Source organism: Cavia porcellus, unplaced genomic scaffold (genome assembly GCF_034190915.1).
Source record: "Cavia porcellus strain 051 isolate PalLab524CR breed Dunkin Hartley unplaced genomic scaffold, mCavPor4.1 scaffold_26, whole genome shotgun sequence".
NCBI lineage: Eukaryota > Metazoa > Chordata > Mammalia > Rodentia > Caviidae > Cavia > Cavia porcellus.
The window spans coordinates 37,493,080-37,506,957 of record NW_026947509.1 but is presented as its reverse complement, the minus strand read 5'-3'; the positions used below and the strand labels follow the sequence as shown (position 1 = coordinate 37,506,957).

The window sequence follows — 13,878 nt, the reverse complement described above, 5'->3', positions numbered from 1 at the left end:
ACATAGTGAGATTTTGTCTCAAATATTTTTAAATTTTATTTTATTTTTATTAGTACATGTTTGCAGTACATGCTGATTCCATCCCTCATGGGGAGTTGGTTTGTGTACGTAACATATTTTAATTATTTTTATCCTTTCCCCTCCATGTCTTGTTCACTTTCCTTTTGCAAAAGTCCTAAGTCCCTAAAAAAATGAAGGAGAAGGAGGAGAGTAGGAGAAGGAGGAGGAGGTTGATAGAGTTATTTCCAAAAGATGAAAAATATTAACAAAAGATGAGAAATATAAAATAAAAAGCGGCCTTTATTCTGAGAACACGGAGAGAGATGACCGGCAACCCCACCGCTGGCGTCCGGCGATCTCTCCGGCGGACACGCGGCGTGGGGGCCTGTAAATAGCCTCGGTTTGGGGTGGAACCTAAGGCGGGCATTAGGGATACACAGGTAGCCCATTGGTCCTAGGTTTGGCGCCATATGTAAATTCCCTGGGGCGGGAAGATGGCGTCACAGGTAACTTCCTAGGGGCAGGGCAAGATGGGGCTTCCTGCTTCCGGTTGTGGCTTTCCTGGCTACAGTGTCCTGTCTGGGCCAAACCTTTCAGAGGTGAAGGAGGAGAGGAGGAGAGAGAATGTCGTAATGTTAAGCAAATCACTTTTAAATCCATTTTTAATTTTGTTAACTCATTTTTAAATTTTTCAACTTGTAAGTGGTATTAGGAGACTTCGAAGCTTCCACATAGACATGATCATTACCAACTAGTTACTAATTACTTAGAATCTCCTGAAGGACTGAAGTTCAGCAATAGGTTATAATTTTATCTACTAGTTATTTTTGTATCCTGCTACTGGATGTGCTGTGGAGTTTTTGTGGAAACTTCTAAGAATGTAGCAGAAAACAAAACATTTTGTATCACTGAATAAGCAAAGATCACAGTGGAAATAAATTGAGATATTTCCTCTTGTATAAAGCACTTCCCACAGAACTATAAATAATGAATGTGACACTATTCAGATCTAGGAAGCTGGAGGGTGGTGGCAGGGATTAGGGATAGAGAAAAGACCTCTGTGCCCCATGTCTGAGCTCTCAGACTCAGAGTCTGAGGGTGCTATTAGATAGGCAAAGAGATCGCTGCATGTGACCCTTCATGCTGCAGGTGAGAAAACAAAGCTATTGAGAAGGGACACGTGCAAGGACACCAGGTCGGCTTGCTGAAGTCAGAAAGAATGAGAGCCACCAGCTTTTCTCTCTACCTCTCTGTCAAGCCATGGTCCCTAGAGGCAGCACGCAGCCATCTCTGCCTTGCTAATGTGGGTGGGTGCAAATGTGTGTGTTTGCTAGAATTGCTTCTATTTGTACTTAAGCTTTTCTTCTTCATTGTTTATTGGTTTTGTTTTTTGAGACAGGGTCTCACTATATGGTTCACGCAGGTCTTGAACTCACTATGTAGCCCAGGCGGGCCTTGAATTCAGAACTCCTCCAGCCTCAGGCTGCCCAGTGCTGGGAACACAGGAATACGACACCGTGCCCCACTCTGCCTATAGCCGCTCACACCTGAGAATTGAAAGCGAATCTCCATAGTTGTTGCTGAGCTTTGCGGCTCAGCAGTACAAAGAAAGACTTTGGTGACTCAATATGAAGACAACAGAATGTCTTCACCCACTGCAGGAAACTGACCATTTTGCAATCTCTTTCCTAAAATGAGCTCATGTCTAAGCTCCTCTGAGATAGAGCCACTGAAATCCTGTGATTTAGGATGAGGAATGGCCAAAGTCCTAGTTTTTTTTTTTTACCTCCCCTGAAGCAGCCTGATATGCGTTTTTCTTTTTTTGTACACAATGAAACTTACAGAAACAGCTTTATGTTGGAAGAGTTTTTTTTTTAGATTAAAAAAAATATTTGCAGCTCTTTTAAAAACCAGGCAAGATTTACATGAGAACCTACAAGCCCGCTGAGACTACTGAACCTAGATGAGATAAGATGACATGTAATGGAAAGGGAGCTTCTAACAGTTCAGTGACAATGTATCGAATTTCATACAACATAGGAGCAACCAATTAAGCAGTAAGTATAAAACCATATGCAGCTGTGGTTGTAGCTCAATGGCACAGTGCCTGCCTAGCAAGTGTGAGGCCGTGAGTTCAATTCCCAGTACCAAAACAAACAAACAAACAAACAAAAACCATACGCATAAAAATGGTGAAGCTGGTTCCCAGGAACCAGGAACTTAATGCTTGAGTAGCTACTGGACCTCACAAAGCCAGAGTGAACAGCATTGAGTTGAACATTTTATGAGTGTATTTATGAATAGTAACATTCATGCATTCAGTGACCTTTGATGTTTGTGCTCATGTAAGTACAATAACCAGCACCATGATCAAGGTCCAGAACATTCTCTTCCTTAGAAAGTTTCCTCACACCCACCTAAGAGCTAGCTGTAAGTACAATGACTTTTCCTCCCCAGGTATCTCCTTCTGCATTTCTTTAAACCACAGATTCTCTTACATTGCCATGGGACAGCAATCAAAATCAGCAAATTAACTCTGAAACAACACTATTATCTCATCCGGAGGCCTTATTCATCCCAAATCTAAGTTCTACCAGCCTGTCTCCAGCCTCCTGGGATTTGGGAGAATTTTCTGAGTCCTTGTTTCTCCCAGTATTGGCCAGTTTTGAGGAGCACAGGCCATTTCCTTTGTAGAGCGGCCCTCAATGAGCTCACGTTGTGGGGTGTTTCCTCATGACCTGGCCCCGGTTAGGCACTTCTGGCAGGACCACCACAGGAATAGGGCTCAGTTCTCTGCACCCTATCCAGAGACCCTCGCTGTCAGTGGGTCCTATGACCTTAGCCCTCTCCATGTGGGTAAGATGGTACCTGCCAGGCTCCCCCACCAAGAAGTTATTATTTTGCCCTTCCTGTTGAATGGTGTTGGGTGGACCATTTCTTGAGATCTGTTATACTATTCAGTATCTTATCTCTTGGCTATCCTTTGTTAAGACAATAAACTTGCAGTGGGTTACCATCCATTAAAAGGAAGTTGGGCTTCATGAACCTATTTGATGCTCCCTACTGTTGGGGAGTATTCATTCTAAGCTGAGTCTTGGGGATGTCCATGCTTGTCCTCCTCCTGTCCTTTGGGGTCAGATTAAAACACAGAACCACCCACCTCCACCTCTATCCCCACCCTCACTCTTCTCTGGTCACAGTTGGAAGTCCTAGAGCTAATGACCACTGTGGGCTCACAGGGCAAGATAAGACCTGCCTGATGTGATAAGGCACTGCTATCTCCTCATTGTCCCTCTGCCCCATCCTTGCTGTCCTTGCAAGAATGTTTTGATCTTCCCAGCCCATAGTAATCACCACCATTATTGTTCCCGAAAACACCCACTGCCCTTTACCCACAGTCCTAGACTCAGATGTGGTGAATAAACACCAAGAGTCTGGTGCCTGGTGGCCTTTCCTTCCTAGACAGCAACTGGTCATCCCAGATCCCTGCTATGCACCCCTCTGTGTTCCTCTCCTCCTTTCTGTCCTCTCCCTCTGTGCTCCATGACTTGGGCAGGAGTCTGGAACCCACCGCAGGGATCTGAGATCTCCCACAAAGTGCCGGAAGGAGAGAACTTCAACAAGGTATCCGAGGCCACCAGGAATGTTTCTTCACCGGTGGTTCTGAAAGCTGGGGCTGACCCCGGCATCTATCGAAGTTGGTGCCTTATCACGTTTAGATTCCTCTCTCCTCACACATGACCTGCAGTGTAATGATTACAGTGCTTAGAAACTCAAGAAAGCTTAGATGCTTTAGTAAGAGTTTCAACCATAGATGTTACAGAGATTTAAATAGAAAAATCCCCATTTTCTACTGAAACAAATAAATCCTTCCCGGCTGAGGTTTTCTAGTCTATAATGAAATCCTTTTCACTGCTGACAAATACATTTGCAAAAAAATCTGACATTACTTATGTCAATATTGATTGGGAATGTTTTACTCTCAATTGACTATTTTCTGCTTTTATGCACACATGTGAGATTATATTAATCAATCCTGAGCTTTTACCACAATAATTTCTCTTTGCATTCAACATTCTGTGTTAACTGTTTTGAAATGGACATTCCTGGCGTCAAATCATGTGATAATTAATGGGTAGGAATTATGTGCATTCTCTCAAATCATTTTCTAGAATATTTCTTTCTTTTGTTTCTTTAGAACTGTGGGAAAATGTGCTACACATATTTCTCAAAGCTAGGCTGTTACCACAAAAAAAAAAAAAAAAAAAATCTGTCAGATTCTAAATGCTTACTCACCACTAGGAAAACTTTCAGATCTTTACAGATATTCCAGTTTCAGACGCCTTCATTTATATTTTGTTAAATAGGAAATGAAGACCAGAAAGGCAATGCATGAGCATTGCGCTGAGAGTTTACAGCTTGTAAGCACTGAACGACCCACAGGAAGCAGAGGAGAGGCCTCCTGTTTATCTTTCAAAGCCAAGCAGGGGTGAGAGGCAGGGGTACAGTGCTGAGTTTGGAGGAGTATGCACGGATGCTTACTGGCTGTCCTCACCGTTCTGCTCTGACTGCCCTACTGCCCGTGGACTGCACCCCTGCCAGCCTCACCACTGACATGCTATTGGAAATGGCTGAGCTGTTGATCTCTGGCTTATCTTCAGTTGTGTGTAGGCCACCTATGTAAGTTCTCGAGATACGTCAGGCAGTTGAATAGATAAAAGAATGCTTCAGAGGCTTGATTAATATCATACAACATTTCATAGCCACAAAGAGACTCCAAGTAATCCAAGACAATGTACCTTTTCATGAAAAGAGGAGGTAAGTCAGCAGTGTTACCATCTACTTAATGGTAGGGGTTCTTTATCTGGTTCTTTATCCAGTGCAGGGTGACAAATCTGATTCTCATAGAAATGAACAAAAACAACGAGAAAGTAGAATCCAGTCTCTCCCACATTCTTTACTGAATGTTAACAGATGAATTCACTTTGAGGATTGGTGTCAGTGCCGGTGACAGAAACCTATGTCACCCTTCATGTCAAAGATGTGGTCCCCGGGGGAGCAGGTGGGACTGGCGCAATTTAATGGCATTTCCCACTTTAGAATCAAGGGCACTGATGACCCTAGAGATTTATAAATGTTAACCCCAAATCCCACTGTAATAGCCCTTCTATTTGGAATACATTCTTCCTATTTTAATTTTCAAGACAGGATGGATCTAGAAATTAAAGCAACATACTGAATAAATAAGGAGGTTGTGAAAAGAACATAAATGACAATATTCATGTAACTTTTGATACACATAATAAATTTTTATGATGTTTTGTCAAATGCATGCAGCTGCATAATCACAACAATCAAGACACAAACATTTGATCACACATTCCCAAAATCTCTTGGGCTGCTTCCTTAGAGTTAAACTTCACCTGTTTCTTTCTCCACTGCTCTCTGGGAACTGCCCCTCTGAAACTGAAACTATGCCCTTTTCCAGATTGGCTATATAATTGGAATCATATACAATGTAACCTTTTCAGTGGCTTTTTAAATTCAACATAATGTCCACATCTCTCTCTCCCCTCCCTCTCCCCCCTTCCCCTCTCCCTCCCCACTCCCCTCTCCTCCCTCCTTCTCCTCTCCCTCTCCCCTCTCCCTCCTCCCATCTCTCTGAGACAGGGTCTCACTATGTAGCCTAGGCTGGCCTCACCTCATAGTGATCCTTTTCCCTCAGCCTCCCAAGTTATGGGATTACAGATGTGTGCCACCACATCTGGTTTGGTTAGGTAATATTGAATTGTCTTGATAGAGTTTGTTGACAAACATTTAGATTGTGTCCAGTTTTTGACAATGATAAATAAAGCTTCAATAAACATTTGTGGACCAGTGTTTATGTAAAGGTAGATTTTCATTTCCCTTGGATAAAATTGTAGAAATAGGATGACTAGGTCACATGGTTAAATACAGTTTACAAGAAACTGCCAGGCAGTTTTCCATGGTGATTGGCTGAGAGTGCCAATTGTTCCACGTCTTTGCCATTTCATGACATGGGAGGTCTTTGCTCTGTTTGTAGCCATTCCAGGTTGTACACAGTGTCATTTCATTCTCGTTTACCTGCAATTGTTCCATTTCCTAATAATGTGAGCACATTTTCATATGATTATTTAACCTCTGTACCTTGCTTGCATCTTTGACTTTTTTCCCTACAGTACTAGGGATTGAACCCAGGGCTTTTGCACTGAGCTACATAGCCAGCTCTTTTTTTTATTTTGCATTTCAAGACAAAGTCTCACTAAGCTGCTGAGACACCCAGCTGACCTCAGACTTCTAAAGAAATGAAGACTTGTTTAGCTTTTCATACCAAAGCCCATACATGAATGTTTATAACAAGAATAGCAATGTTTATTAGTAACAACTAAAAGCCAGGCGGGGGGCACCAGTCACTCCTCTGTGCTTCCTAAAGGTGCCAGCTGCAGTTAACCCCAGGGACTCCATTTGGGTACAGATGCTAGGGCAGAATGGCTGTGCATCTTACCCGCATAAGCAAACCACCACCAAGTGTGCAGGACAAACAGATGGTTTGGACCGAAACCTTTTGTTTTGTTTTGAGACAGGGTCTCACTATGTAGTTCAAGTTGGCCTTGAACTCGCTATGCAGCCCAGGGCTGATCTCCTGGTTGTGGTGATGCTCCTGCCTCAGCCTCCTGAGTACTGGGATTAGAGTAATTTGCTACCACATCTGGTTTAAATGACTCACTCCTAGCAACAAAAATTACAACCTGTGAATTTATCCAACTAAACCAAGGACTTAGAGATGTGTGCTTATCAGACTCATCAAAAAGATAAATTTATCAAACACACCAATCAATGAATAATGCAACCGCCACATTCCAAGACATATAAACCCAGAAACTTGTGAGGTTCTCGATGCCAACCTGTCATCTTATCGTGTCAAGACCTATACTCAGGTCACAGGTGAGAAACTCCTAACCTTAGCTCAGTGGTGGTGCCCCTGCACTGATGCTGCCCACTTCAAAGTGGAGTAGCTGTCTGCACACCTGCACTCTGACAGCTATGCAACTGGGTTTGTTAATTGAATACTTGACCACCTACCGCAGCTCTTTTACATGGGTGTTAACTCTTTGCCTTTGCTCTTTGCAGTGTCTCCTTAAATGTTACTGTTTCTTTAATCTTTTATTTCTATACTCTAAGCACTGCTGCTTAGCCATGGTGCATGTGTATAATTCCGGCAGGCTGAGGCAGGAGGATCGCAAGTTTGAGCCAAGGTTAAGCAATTTAGTGATTTAGTGAGACTGTGCTTCAAAATAAAAACAAAAAGGCTGGAGATGTAGCTCAGTGCAAAGGTGCTAGGTTCAATCTCCAGCAGGGGAAAAAATTATCTTTTGGTTGTGTGTTACATATTTCCAGTGCTAAGATAGCTAATTATTAGATATTGGTAACAGGTGAGAAACTCCTAACCTTAGCTGGAAGGTTGGAATGGTTGGAACAGAACAAGAAATTTGCAATCGCCATGGTCACACCTCCAGATTAAATCAGGAGTACTCAGGGGAGCAAAGCTGATGAAACTGATGCAGTCTGTCCGTCTACTGATACTAAGTAAATTCTGACAAGTGTGTCAGACTGTGTTAATGGTGTAGCTCACTCACAGCAGTGACGATTCCCATCGCATTCATGAGTTGACCAGAGAATGGCAAAGGAGTAAAAGCTGGTGATGTCAGGTTCCCGGGAGAGTTCACGGCTGGGACGATGTGAATGAGGCTGCAGCAAACGGACAACTCGAGGTCTCGGGGTGGAGGGGACACGGTGGCACTGTGGATCTTGACCCTAACCAGTGCCAGCATCTTGGTTCTGATCTTGCACTGCAGTTTCGAAAGATGTCACCGCTGGAAGAAACTGGGGAGAAGTTTCAGCAGAACTTCCTGTACCATTTGAAAATAATTATTTGGGAGCCTGTTAGGTTGACAGAGGCCCTGTGCCTTTGGTTCCTTCATAAGCAAACTGAGCTTCAGTTCAGTGTGAGTGATCACATGACAAACAAATGCAACGTACGCGTAACCAATCAGAAACTGCCAAGTCATCAAATACTTTGTGGCATTTCTATGAACACTTTACAAAAGTTTTCCTTTGCAAATTACTAGTGGGCACACCTGTAATCCCAGCTATTTCGGAGGCTGAGGCAGGAGGATTGTGAGTTCAAATCCAACCTGGGTAACATAGTGAGACCTTGAAGAGAGAGAGAGACAGAGAGAGGGAGAGAGAGAGAGAGAGAGAAGAAGGAGGAGGAGGAAGAGGAGGAGGAGGAGGAGGAGGAGGAAGAAGAAGAGAGAGGAGAGGAAGGAAAAGAAAAGAAAAAGAAATTTTCTCTTTGAGCCTCTCAGTGGAGTCCAAACCTCTTCTGCATTGTTGTTGTGATTCATGAGCTATAATCTTCTCAAATGAACACTTTGAAGTTTCTAAATGTGCCTCAGTAATATTTTAACACAGCTGAAAAAGGACTCTACAATTATCTCAAAACTAAAGTTTCGTTTACAAATTGAGCCAGGTATACCAGCACTTACCCATAATCTTAGCACTTGGAGGTTGAGGCTGAAGGATCTCAAATCCACAACCAACCTGGGCTACATAGTGATTTCAGGGCCCACTTGGATTAAATAGTGAGATATTAGGGTATAAACCTAAAATGTACCCAAACGTCTCATCAGAGGTGGTGCTTTTGGAAGTGGTTGGGTCAGGGGAGTGCTATCCTCCTCAATGGATTAATCCATCCATGAGTTCATAGCTGAATGTATTTTTGGGAAGTAGCGCTTGGTAGAAGGAGGTGGGGGACACTTGGGGTCATGTCCTGCAAGCCTGTTTTCCTGTTCCCAGCTCCTCCCTTCTTGCTCTGTTTCTTGGCTGCCAAGACAAGAGCAGTTACCTTTGCCCCTTCCCTTCCACCATTCTGTTTCTGGCTTCAAGCCAGTCAACCATGGACTGAACCCTCTAAAACTGTGAGCCAAAATCTCTCCTCCTTTAAACCAGGTATTTTGTCTCAGCAAGAGAAAATGCTGAAGTGACTAACCCAGGGAACCTGTCTCAAAAAAAAAACAAAAAACAAAAAACAAAAAACCAGTATCAACCAAATCAATCAGACACAAAATTGGCAAAATTTAGCATTTATAAACATACTTGAGTGCATGAATATTTATAACTTTTTGTACTTTTTATGTATGAAGTTATTTTGTTTTTTAACAAAGCTTAAAGACTAAAGACAAATGTCTGCTCCACTCAAGGCTGCCGTCAAGTAGGATTACATTAATTGCAGTTTCTCTGAAAGTCTCTGAGGAGCCTGTAATGCCTGGCACAGAGCTTCTCATTGTGCTTACACCACTTTCCACAATTTCTACATTTAGTATAGTGCCTTGAATGCAATTGTTATTCCTTTTGAAACTGTTATTTTTTTTTCCTATTTAGAACTCTAAACCCCCCATTTAAGTCTTTATCTCATAATGAAAAAAAAAAGCAAGCCAAAATAAATACCCTGTGCATTATAGGAATTGAAGGAACCATGTTTTGAACAAAGCAGTCCCTTTGCCTAAAGGAACAGAAGGTGGTTTGTGGAATAGAAACTGTTTTCATTTCTTGGGTGCTGGCTTCTCCAGCTCTGCACTGTTTAGAATGATTCTGGGGTTGAGTGACAGATCTGGAACTTTCTGAGCTTTAATCACGACAAAGCGTGTGGCATGAGGGGCAGGGGTAGCATCGACCACAGCCCAAGGCTGGGGTTCCATCTTCCTGGCTTCTGCTTTCTGAGCTGGCCGACATCATCTGTAGGCTGAATGACCTGCAGGGGCCAGACCCTCTGGGGAGGGTGTCCTGGAGGAGGCGGCCCTGTCCTCATCTTCTTCCCCCTTTGCCTGAGAAGAGCACCCAGGATGCCCTGGGGAAGCCTTCTCATCAGGTGCCCGAGGCTAGACCAGTGTGGCCCCACCGAGACCAGGCCGGTCCCGTGCCTCGGCACAGCTGTAAAGAGGAACTGTGGGTGGCCTGGGGGAGGGGAGTCACCTGAGCCAGGTGGACTTCGCAGGGCAGGTGTGAGAGAAGCTGACTGTCAGGCCCCAGCATGTCTCTCCGCCAGCTTTGGTCAGGCTGCAGCTTCTGTTTGTACCTCTCTTCCAGCAATCTTGCTCTGCTCCGTTTCTGTTAATGAGGTGTTCCCAGGGGCTCTGGGTTCGGGCTGACTTGCATGAAGAACAAAAATGAAGAGAAACACTTTTCTTTGTGTTTTCTGTCCACAGCAATCTGTGCTAAAAGGCCAAGGGCAGAGCCAGGTGAGGGGAATGACTGACTAAAACCCTCCTGAGCTTACATTAGCTATGTAGTGAGATCCTGTCTCAATACCAAAAATTTTTAAAAGGCAGCCAAGCATAGTGGCACATGCCTGTAATCCCAGCATTCTGGGAGGCTGAGACGGGAAGATCCCAAGTTCAAGACCAGCCTTGGCAACTTAGCGAGACCTAGTCTCAACATTAAAAAGACAAAAAGGTCAGAGAATGTGGCTCAGTTCAAAGATTCTGGGTCCTGTCTCTAGTACCAGGGCAGGAAGATCCTAGACCTAAGTCAAAAAGGCTGTAGAAAGAAGGCCCAGACCCAGCTCCAATTTCAGGGAGAAGTCAAGCCAAAGAATACCTACACAGGACAGAAAGACAGAGTGACCATCTGGTGGCAGATCCTCCTTTTAGGTAATGTTGAGTCTGCCTCAAGTCAGACTGGAGGCCAGAATGACTCCACCTCTGGAGAAGCTGAGACCAAACCCAGGTACAATGGTCAAGTGCCAGTGGGTGTTTACCAAGACCAAGGTTTAAGATGTGTTTGGGCCAGCAGGAGATTGGAGGACAGAGGAGTGATGCATTCTGGTACTAGGACTTAAAGGGAATAGCCAAGTGTCAGGATTTCAAAGCCACAAGATGTTAAGGAAGTTGGCCATAGTGGTGGCACACGTTCATAACCCTAGCACTCTGGGAGGCTGAGGCAGGAGGATGGCAAGCTCAAGCTCAGTCTGGGCAACTCAGTGTCTTAGTGGAACTTACCTCAAAAATAAAAAATAAAGCAAAGGGCTGGGGATGTAGCTCAGTGTGAAATCCTGCCAATCCTCAGTTAAAAAACAGAAAACAAACGTGTTCAAGGATATAGGACCACCATATTCAGCTCCGTGGCCCAGGTTCACATGCACCCTGGATTTATAGGGAGTTAATTTAGGCCCCAACATAATTTCAGTAAATGCAGCCCCTTTTAAATTAAAGTAGCTATGAAATTCAAAATGAATTCAGATTTAAAAATACATAAACAAAAAGCATGGAAGGCTGGAAAAAATTATCCGGTCTGTCATTCATTGTAATTGCCATCTCTTCCCTGCCCAAATTGCCTCTCTAGCATCGTTGGAATAGCTTGAGATATTTATGGGACTCGCCTGGTAAAGATTTAGTGATGATACATATTACTGTGAGCTCTGAGAGGAAAAAAAATTGGGACACAGAAAAAAATAATTTTTCTCTTCTCCTCTCTGAAAATGTTTAGGAGAACATATGAAGAGCTATTAATAGTGCTTACTTTGGAGCACAGAAACCTGGGATTGGGCAGACCAGGAAAGGCAATCGATTTGCACTACCATTCTATGTGATAGGCGCTTTTAAAACACACTATGAGTGTATAAAACTATTGTCATTTTTATACATTAAGTAAAGTAACAATAAAGGAAAAGAATTTATAAGATGTATCCTCAGTCGATCAAGTTGGGACCTGATGTACCAGTGCTTAGTTCTGGTGTGTTTTGTGTCGCTGTCCTCTCTGGGAAGAGCTTGAGTTTGATTATCCCTGGCAGCCTCCTTCCAGAGAGCAGGAGACAGAATTTAATGGCAATGAAGGACAGACGTTCCACACTGCTTCTGTTGTATCAATGCTTGTATTGAATATCAAGCATGACATCTCCACTAAGCCCCACCTTCCCACTTCTCAGAAATACCTTAAGAAATGGCCAAAGATCAGACACAGTTCATTAGGAAACGTAACAGAGTTGTGACTAAACATGAGTGACAGATTTTAATTTGAGTTAGCTCAGTGGTGCAGAAAAGTCAACTTTGACTTTGTCCAGGGTGGGGCACAGAACTCCGCTGTGATGCAGGCATGATTTCAGGGCATAAATGACTCCTCAGTAACTTAGAGAATAATTATAATTTTTCCAGTGGATACACATCGTTGTGATGATAACCTCAAAGAATTTAAATGCTATATTTTATAGGGATATGTGTTTAACAAGGACGCTTGGTGGGTCTTGCTTTTTCCTGTACTTAGGAGATGTCTGGATATATCTGAGATGTGTAGCAACTATTTGATCTGGGGAATATTAACTCATATTAGATTCTTAAAACTGGAAACTCTAGGCAGACAAAAAAGGTGATGGCATGTGAAAAACTCAAGCAATGTATTTGTAATTATTGCTTCCTCTTTTGATTGTAGTATTTTGGTAACAAATTTCCTTATCCGTTTTCAGCCTGATCTTTAGTGCTTAAATCTACACATACATAAGACAAAGGCCAGCAGAGTTCCAGTTAGCCGGGTATAGGACAGCCGGTCAGGGAACTTTTATTAGCCTTTAAATCTGCAAAAATAAAACTTTGGGTTTTTCTTTCTTTTCTCTTCCCCTTTCCTTCCTTTTTTTACTCTACCTCCTTCTTACCTCATATTCTTTTTTCCTCTCATCTTAAAAAAGCCTGTGTGGGGGTTCTGATGAACGTAGGGACACTGACTGAATTTTGAGATTGTTGTTTGCTCAGAAGTTCTTCCCTTAAGGATTTGACTTTAAACATCTGCCCTGCCTACAACTTGAAGCAAAAACAAGCTTCTGATTAACAATGGGGTTCTAAAGGTTAAGACAAGAATGATGGTTTATTTCTTCTCACACATTTAATGATTGTTTCTCTTTAATTCTCTAGAACATTATGCATTTGACCCGGAGTTTTATTAAACTCAACACACTCTAAATCTTGAAATAAGTAGCCAAGGTGATTTTGTTTCTGTGTGTGATTATGAACACGTGTTTATCTGGGGACTAAGACTTAGTAAGAGTTTTATTTGAAGGGCTGGGCATGTAACTCAATGAATAATATGTATGTGTAGCATAACATCTGTGAGGCTATGGATTTGCTCCCCAGTACCACAAAAAATATATTAAAATTGTGTCAAAAGAATATATATTTTTCAGGGTCATTTAGTTGGGTCAAGCAATCTGCTTTGTTGGGACTTGATAGGTAAGCAGCAGGAAAAAGAAGAAGCTTGGGGAAAGACCTAAATTTGGGTTTTGCAAGCTCAGCGTCACTGGGATTTTAGGCTGGAAAATTCTTTGCATGTGAGCAAGGGCGGGGCTGGGGAGAGGATTCTGTATAGCCCAGCATGTGACAGCATCCCTAGCTTCTGCCCCGCGGTGCCTGTAGGAATCTCTTCCCCTGAGTTATAACACCCCAAAGCGTCTCCAGATATTGCTAAGGGGAAAAAAATCATTTGCTATGAACCTAAATTCCACCCTGATTACCTGTATGAATTTCTAAATTTTCATGATCAGTATCTCCCTGTGAGTTATTTGAGAAACTTTCAAAAATTAAAAAAACAAACAAAAACAACTGTAGCAGGGTAAACCTTTACATGGCTCTCAATTTTCCTGGGTCATCTGCCTAAGACAGCATGTCATAGCCTCTCCCAGGAGACTTGGCCTGACTCCAGCAATGGATTGTGATGATCTAATAGATCTTTTCCCCTGTCTCAGTATTCTTGCTAATGACAGCATAATTGATGCACTGATGCTGAAAACATGCTGAGATAACAATGGGAACA

The 13,878-nt window shown here is 42.9% G+C and overlaps 1 long non-coding RNA gene across 2 annotated transcripts; it reads right to left on the bottom strand.

Moving 5' to 3' along the window:
- Positions 1-9,695: 9,695 nt before the first annotated feature.
- Positions 9,696-12,032, bottom strand: LOC134473286 (uncharacterized). Of its 2 annotated transcripts, none has more exons than XR_010043474.1 (2): positions 10,685-12,032; positions 9,696-10,298 (listed from the first exon to the last, which is right to left on the bottom strand). It is a non-coding gene; the product is annotated as an uncharacterized LOC134473286 (long non-coding RNA). The 2 variants fall into 2 exon arrangements; XR_010043475.1 differs by having other exon boundaries at positions 9,696-10,232.
- Between the last annotated feature and the right edge of the window lie 1,846 nt (positions 12,033-13,878).